Source organism: Parambassis ranga, unplaced genomic scaffold (assembly GCF_900634625.1).
Source record: "Parambassis ranga unplaced genomic scaffold, fParRan2.1 scaffold_21_arrow_ctg1, whole genome shotgun sequence".
NCBI classification, from domain to species: Eukaryota; Metazoa; Chordata; class Actinopteri; family Ambassidae; genus Parambassis; species Parambassis ranga.
The window spans coordinates 5,799,744-5,808,387 of NW_021144767.1; the positions used below are offsets into that span (position 1 = coordinate 5,799,744).

General features: G+C 42.6%; 1 long non-coding RNA gene across 1 annotated transcript; it reads right to left on the reverse strand.

Moving 5' to 3' along the window:
- Positions 1 to 2,137: 2,137 nt before the first annotated feature.
- Positions 2,138 to 4,638, reverse strand: LOC114429836 (uncharacterized). The gene is made up of 3 exons (XR_003669954.1): positions 4,584 to 4,638; positions 4,369 to 4,495; positions 2,138 to 2,216 (listed from the first exon to the last, which is right to left on the reverse strand). It is a non-coding gene; the product is annotated as an uncharacterized LOC114429836 (long non-coding RNA).
- Between the last annotated feature and the right edge of the window lie 4,006 nt (positions 4,639 to 8,644).

Below are 8,644 nucleotides of genomic sequence, written 5' to 3' on the forward strand. Positions count from 1 at the left end.
GGAGAACAACTGCAGACACAGAGTGAGACAGGAACAAAGAGGACACACAGAGTGAGACAGGAACAAAGAGGACGCACAGAGTGAGACAGGAACAAAGAGGACACACTAGCTGTGTCCCATTTCAGGGTCTGCATCCTTCGCAGTGCGCATTTTAAGGCCGCTTACGTCACAAAGCTGCGCGAAGGCTGTCCCAATTCGCCAAACGTCGAAGGGTCCTTCAAATGCGTCCTCCAAATGCGTCCTCCTTTTGCCTGAATTTGGAGGACGCATCGCTACCATCCTTCGTGGCCTTAAATATCCCACAATGCTTTGCGGGCCTACTTTTTGTCCAATAGTACAATGACGGACCAAGCGAGCAGCACCGGCAGGAGTGCCGAATTCACATTTAAATGTAAGTAAAGAGCAGTAGTTCGAGAGTTTTAAAATGCTAGTAGTGACAGCGGCATTAAAAAAATGAGTTTCATATTTACAAACATGACGTCCTGTTGATACGAGGCGCTGTAAACTAAACGCTTTGATTGAATGTTGTTTCTTGACTGTTTACTGTAGTATAGTATAAAGTATAGTTCACGTGAGGAGCAATATTATGGTTATTATATCAAACGGTCATTCTGCCTGTTGGCATTTTGTTGTAGGAGGAGCAGAGAGAAACAGAAGAAACCTGACAATTGATAACGGAGGAGATGAGGCTGGAGAGGGAGGGAGAGAGAGAGGGAGGGAGGGAGAGAGGGAGAGAGAGGGAGAGAGAGAGAGAGAGCAGAGAAAGAACGGACAGACCTCAGCTCATACAGAGGATGGTGGATAGCAGTGATTTTATGTTCTGTGTTATTTAAATGTTACTTATTAAATTAAAGGATGATATTAAATCGTTCTTGTCTCTGTGTTCTTAAACTCTTCTAACCTTGTTACATTATGTGTTTCATCACCTATTTATAATTGAAGTAAACTTTTGAACAACTTCTCAGTGACCACAGTAAATCATTTATTGTGTGTGTGTTGTGTTATGTACAATATTTACAAAGACACAGTTTGAACATTTCTAACTATTTACCAGTGGGCATTATGAAAATGTACAGTTTATTATTTATAAAAGATCAGCAGAAAATACTATTCACAAAGAACATATATATAAATGTTTGGCTGAGCAGGAGTCCTTGGTGCTGCTGGACTGGATGATGCCACGGTGAAGACCTTGGAGTCCTCTGGCTGTGAGTGGGACATCATCTGGGGGAGGGGGGTGTCTGTCTCCTCTGTCCACCACATCGTCCATCAGGGTTTGCAGAGCTGACGATCGGCGGCTGCCATGTTACTAAAGATGTTTTTAAAAAGGGCAAAAATAAAAATAATAACTTCCACAGAGCGGCTTCCAAAGCAGCTTAAAATATGAAAAGCTATAAAATATGTATCCTCACCCTCCAAAGGTGATGATGGTCAGTACACCTCCTCCAGGACAGACAGCTGGTCCTGCAGGGAGCCCCACTCTCCTCCACCCAGCAGTAATTCTCTGGTGCAGTGACAGACCTGATGCTTAATGACACATTAAAGCAGTGGTTTCAGGGTTATTTGCAGGGTTCGTACACATTTAGCTATTTATTTAAAGTATTAAAATTACAAACAGACCCTGTATCAAGTCTTACAATTGAATCAAATATAAATTACATTTAATCATATTTGTCTATCTACTGGTTATATATCTAGCGTTTGCTCAGTAACTGGTATATTAATTATGATCAATAATATGGTTAAACAGCAGCTTACCGTCACCTCCCCACTGCGCTCTCCCAGCCTGAAGAAAATGAGCCGTCACAGGTTTTGCTGCCGCTGGAGCCGCCTCTCCTCTTCCTCCAACAACAAATAAATATATTAAAATATTCCAAATGTCTAAATCCACACTGTTGTCCCGCTTGTTGTGTAGTCCGTGTTGTGTCGCTGTCGCTGCTTTTGTTTTTCCCGGGGCAAAATTTATGACGTCGCGCCACAATCAGGAAGTGCTTTGAAGGCCAGACCGTCCCATTTACCAACGGTGGAGGATCCTCCGGAGGATCCTCAGGAGGACGCGGCCTCCTGAGACCGCGTAGGCTGCGTCCTCCGAAGGATGCAGACCCTGAAATGAGACACAGCCTACATGGACCCCAGACCAGGACCTGCAAGTCCAGCTGTACCTGGGAGGATGAAGAGGAAGATGACAAGCAGAGCAACATGGACAGGATCCGACTCTGAACACACAGAGAGAGAGAAGGTGACGGGTTAGTCACAGTCCGTCAGGAGGTCAGAGTGTGCGTGTGTCTGTGTGTCAGTGAGTGTGTGTGTGTCAGTGAGCAGTCAGCGTGTGCGTGTGTCTGCAGTCAGAGTGCAGTCAGTGTGTGTGTGTGTGTGTGTGCAGTCAGAGAGCAGTCAGAGTGTGTGTGTGTGTGTGTGCGCAGTGTGGAATTATATAAGGTTACCTATGCACTGACATGATACAGAGCACATTTTTACTCGTATGTATGCTTTCACTCAGAGAAAAAGGGAGGTTTTCACACTCTTTCACACAAACACATCCTCCGTTACAGGGAGTTCGGGAGGATGTTATCATTCCTGGAACCCTTTTGATGCGGTGAAGGCGAAGCACTGGGAGGCATCGGACGTAAGATAAATCATCCAACATAGGAGGGATACAGAGTGTTTCACAGTCATAAATATGTTAGACCAATTATTATAATTGGTAGGTGGGAATAACAGGGCAACATGTCCCAATATGGTAATACCAACGAAGGTCTTGAAAAACTGTTGATCTATTATGCAAATAGATTATGCAAATGTACCTCCACGAGCCTGTGTCCAGGGAGGGGCAGAAAACTTATGGAGGGGAGTGAAGCAGACTGAAAGGCCTGTGTTCACTGAGTGTTCTCCCTTTGCAAAGGCGAAACTACAAACCCAGGGTATTGTCTTTCACTCAATGTTCTGAATACAGAAGACGGAGTCTGACAATCCGGGGTGACCAGGGAAGGTCACGACAGCAGTCAGAGTGTGTGTGTGCGCAGTCAGAGTGTGTGTGCGCGCGTGTGCAGTCGGAGTGTGCGCGCGTGCGTGTCTGCAGTCGGAGAGCAGTCAGAGTGTGTGTGTGTGTGCGCAGTCAGAGTGTGTGTGTAGTCAGAGTGTGTGTGTAGTCAGAGTGTGTGTGTGTGTGTGTGCAGTCAGAGTGTATGTGTGCGTCTGCAGTCAGAGAGCAGTCAGAGTGTGTGTGTGCAGTCGGAGTGCAGTCAGTGTGTGTGCGTGCAGTCGGGAGTGCAGTCAGTGTGTGTGTGTGCAGTCAGGAGTGCAGTCAGTGTGTGTGTGCAGTCAGGAGTGCAGTCAGTGTGTGTGTGTGTGTGTGCAGTCAGAGTGTGTGTGTGTAGTCAGAGTGTGTGTGTGTGTGTGCAGTCAGAGTGTGTGTGTGTAGTCAGAGTGTGTGTGTGTGTGTGTGCAGTCAGAGTGTGTGTGTGCGTCTGCAGTCAGAGAGCAGTCAGAGTGTGTGTGTGTGCAGTCAGAGTGTGTGTGTGCGTCTGCAGTCAGAGAGCAGTCAGAGTGTGTGTGTGCAGTCGGAGTGCAGTCAGTGTGTGTGCGTGCAGTCGGGAGTGTGTGTGTGCAGTCAGAGAGCAGTCGGGAGTGCGTTCGTGCGTGTGTGTGCGAGCAGTCGGAGTGTGCGCGTGTGCGTGTCTGCAGTCAGAGTGTGCGCGTGTGCGTGTCTGCAGTCAGAGAGCAGACAGAGTGTGTGTGCGTGCAGTCAGAGTGTGTGTGTGTGTGTGTGTGTGTGTGCAGTCAGAGTGTGCGCGTGTGTGTGTCTGCAGTCAGAGAGCAGACAGAGTGTGTGTGTGCAGTCAGAGTGTGTGTGTGTGTGTGTGTGTGTGTGCAGTCAGAATAGTATTTTCTGCTGATCTTTTATAAATAATAAACTGTACATTTTCATAATGCCCACTGGTAAATAGTTAGAAATGTTCAAACTGTGTCTCTCTCTCTCTCTCTCTCTCCAAAATGCCAACAGGCAGAATGACCGTTTGATATAATAACCACAATATTGCTCCTCACGTGAACTATACTTTATACTATGGTGGAGCATTTGTATATTACTACAGGTTTCATAGTTTTTTTATGTTATTTGTTTTATATGATTTTTTTCCATACTTTTTGATGCCACTTGGTGAGAATTAATTACTCTGATTACTCTTATTACTTACTCTGTACTGAACACTATTTACTTTGATGACAGCAAGGGAGAATATTTTTTTCCAACAGACTAATAATTCAAAAGTAACATTGTCTGATGTAAAATATTTGCATGAAACACAAACGGCTCTCTGCATCTCAGAGCAAAAATCTCTTTCTATAGTATAAATCAGATCACTTAACTGTGTAAACTTTATAACAGTCCTGTGATCCTATGATGAATAAGTATGAATGCATGCACAGCTAGATGTTCAGTCACTTTCACTACCGCTCTCTGAATTCACATAGCAGTTGTCCTCTCCTGTGTTCCCTATAAACCACAAAACCACAAGAGGGCGAATCATTCTCACTGAAAGTAGGTATTATCACAAAAATTAAGTCAGTCTCCAGCAGCTTACCGTTTGGTGTTTCTTCCTCGTCGTCAAGGTGATCCATGTCGTGACTCACAAAAATATTAGATATATATATATATAGATAAATCACCTGTTAAATCAATCAGAAGATGATGTGGAAAAATTCTATAATTCTGCTGTAGACTGAACACAAGTTGAGTACCTTAGTCCTGACAAGTCTTTCCCAGTGTCCCTGCTGCTGTTTGACTAGTTTGAGAACGGGTTGGTTGGACTTCATTTCCCAGCAGCACTGTTCAGCAACAATATTCTGGTAAAGCTCCAGGTCGGCTCTGTACTGACGACCATTCACTCTGCCACTGCAGAACAAAAAGAGGGCATCAACACACTCCAAGTTTCCTCCATACCAGGTCACTTGTTTGCAATTCGGAAGCATTTAAGGCAATTTACGATTTCAATTTGCAAAAACACAAAAGGGAACATTAATATTCTACATTGTTTCATGATCATCTCTCAAACTCTATAATCTCCCCCTATATCCCTCCTCATTCTTTGTCAGGGTGAACCAATAAACCACTATAATTCCTTGGAAGCTTCCCACAGGTGAGCAACCACAAGGAATCATGTATACTGACAGTCAAGAAATGCACCAACAACCAAGTTACATATTTGCTGCTGATAGAAGGTCTTAGGAATCAGATGGGCAAGCTGTATTCTACTGTTATGTAATGTATACAATGAAAATCTGACACAAATGAGGGCGGGTATATTGAGTCTGTGCAAACAAAGAAGTTTGTTCCCTGACATGAATGAATGTAACTGCAGCAGAGTAAAGATATCTTTGCTAAATTAGTATAATGTTAGGCCAATCAAATTTCATGATAATGTAATCACAAATTAAATGTAGATTTCCTTTAAATCCAATTATGAGACAGCTGTATTATTCAGAAACAACAGAATACAGAACAATCACAGTAGCACCAAAGGAAAGTGACTGAATGAGATGCCCTTTACATTAAACTGTAACCCGGAACTGTGTGACACCGTTTGTTTGTCTAATTTACAGACTGGCATGCCGAACATGTACCCACTACCACCAGTGTAAAATGCTCTGGACAGAAAGTTCCACTGAATGTTGGATGTGATGAAAGTGAGTGAGCAAACACTGGTGGTCTGGTCCTGACAGACCTGTAGATGACTCTGTCAGAGAAGAAATCACAGCGCTGACTTTCTGGGTTCACCAAGATCACTCTTGCAACTGCACAGTTGACCGTCTGATACCAACGTACATGGGGGTGGTAACTGAAATCCAACAACAAAACACTTAGAACAATGTAACTGTATTATTAAGACCACATATTGTGCGACGTCTCGTGCCTTTTTGTTGAGTCGTCTCTTCTGTTAGAGCTGATGACCTGCTGTCTGTAGCTTTCATCTGCCCCTTCAGGTACACCTGTACACATGATTTATGGAGTGTCTCAGCTCATTCATAGTAGCCTATATAAAACATCTTTCTGTGTGCTAGTTTACACCATCTCTTGCCTCTTAGTGTCAATCTGCGATGTTTAGTAAACTGTGGATCTGTATAGAAGTTACAAAAATGCTTTTACCATTTCCAGAGGGGTTTAGAGAGGCAGCCAGGCTAATCACTGGATACACGTCTATTGCATCCCTCTTCCTGTGTATGATAGCCAGCGTTCAATTACACATTTGTGACAGTGTGTATGTGACAACAACAACATCAAAATGGATATAAACCTTAAGTGGCTACAGAGCAGAATGAAAGGTATTACAGGAGCACAGAAACAAGAGAGCAGAGGCTGTGTGGTTCCCTTACGCTCTTTGCAACAACAACCACCTAATCAAAGGCAATAAGCTCTGACAACACCCCAACAAACTGGGAATAGGGTTATAGAATAATTATTGTATGTTTCCTCACTGTAACGCTGCTGTTAGTAATAACAGTTTCTTTGGCGGACCTTGAAGTTTCTATGCCCTATTACTCAACACTGTGCTCTGTTTGTACAAGGAGCCCTGACAATCAGGCATCTCTGCCACTCCCTACGTATTGATAATAATGCCGCACAAACTTAATCACAGTACTCATTTTGAATGTATACAAGACCTGAAAGAATACAAAGCTCAATCAAAATCAGCAGCACACCATGCCAAACACATACTGGTACTCACACTCAAAACTACACTGAATCTCTGAAACACATGCTTATCTAAAGACACCAACCTCTCCTTCTTAATTATTATTAATTAATATTATGATTCATTTTCTTCTTTTTAATGTGAAAGAAGAAAAGAATTCTAAGAAGAAAAGAAGAAAACAAATCTGTCAGGGCACGGTTACATTTCCATTCTAACAATATAAAAAGCACTACTGTTTCCATTACAGCTGAAGGTTTACAAACCATGTACAGAATCATTGTATCATTTAAAATAACACAACATAACAGTTGTGGCTGTGTTAGTAACTTACTTTGTAGATGACTGGCTCAGAAAATACTGGGGTATCAACACACAGTATCTGTGAAGAGGACACAGAAAATCATCAACACATGCATTGTGTTTACTGTCACTTCTTGTATATGCTGCTAACACAACCCAATGACTCCATGGGTATTAATAAAGTTAATGTGAACGCACGACACTTTGATCATGTTCAATTTCAAATGACATAAACCAAACAGGCTCTCACACACAAGGAGTTCAGCAGCTCTGGTGCTTTAACACATCTTCATTAAAGTGAACAGCCATGAAGAAAGGCCTCCATGTTCAGTGAAAGGCACTACAAACAGGTTTTATCCTGCTGACTGAGCTGCATGCTGTCACTCATTTTGACTTCCTACTCGCTATCTCTGGGCTCACAAACGGGAAGTTCTTAGATGACACTTTCTATGTGTCAGAGAAAACTCCTACCTGCTCTCGTACTATAGAGTTCCTTCTGTTGAATGTGTCACTGTTTGTTTAGCATGTTCCTCCTGATGTTAGCTGTATGACTGCTGCAGCGACCGCTTGTTTTCTTTTAACGGCAGCCGGACACGGATGCGGCGGAGTGTTGTTGGACAGCAGCAGAAGACACAGCTTAGACCCAGATTAATTAGTCACAGGTTCACTTGCTTCGATTTTCGCATCAATTGATCTAGACGCAAAGGCGTGAAATCAAATATTTGTAAAACTGTTTTATTAATATTTACAAATACACAAATACAGACATAAGACTTCTTACCATAATGTGTTTTTGAGATTGGAGGTTGAATCCTCCTTTCCTCCCTGTGGACGTGAACAGCTCCTCCAAGTGTGGCCGAGGAACATGAAGTCATTGCAGCAGCATCAAAACAAGGCCCTGAGCAGCATAACAACAGATAAAGTAAAAATAAAGACGATACAGAACAACCATTAGATCTGCAGATATACATGTAAGTCTGTTCCGGTTGGCCAGCAGGTGGTGCAGAGGCACGGTTGGTTTGGTTGGAGTGACAGCTCACATGCTGCACTTTTCTTCAGTGACACCGTAGTTGCTGAGAGAAGTTTGTGCAGGGCGCCATATTGCTTTCAGAAGTTTGATTCCTCTGAAAGGTAAGCAGCACTTTATGATGTGGTTTATTTTATGTGAAGGTAGTGATTGTGCATGGCTCCTTGGGAGCTCACTGTAAAAATGGATATTTATGAGGCTGAGTTCTGTTTCTGACAATTACATTATTTGGTAGTTAACCCTTCATTGTAAGCATACCTATAAGTATGTGTAGTCATATCAGTGTTAATTTTGGCAGCAATTTTTGATTTAGTTTTTATTTAGTCTTGTGACTAAAATGTCATTTGATTTTAGAAACATTTTAGTCATCAACATTTTTTAACGACTAAAAATCGACTAAAATTCTATGATATAGGCTATTTGTCATGAAATTAGTTTGACTGTGCAATAAAAACAGGCACAGCTTTAACTTGTGTTATTGAAACAAACATCTCTTTATTTAATTGCCGTTACCTTTTCACAAAAGAACAAAAGCACCAGTGAACAGTGAGCTGCTCTCCCTGAACGTTCAAACACTGTTCAGTCATGACCTTCTTCATGAACAGGCTCTCTCATATTCTAATAG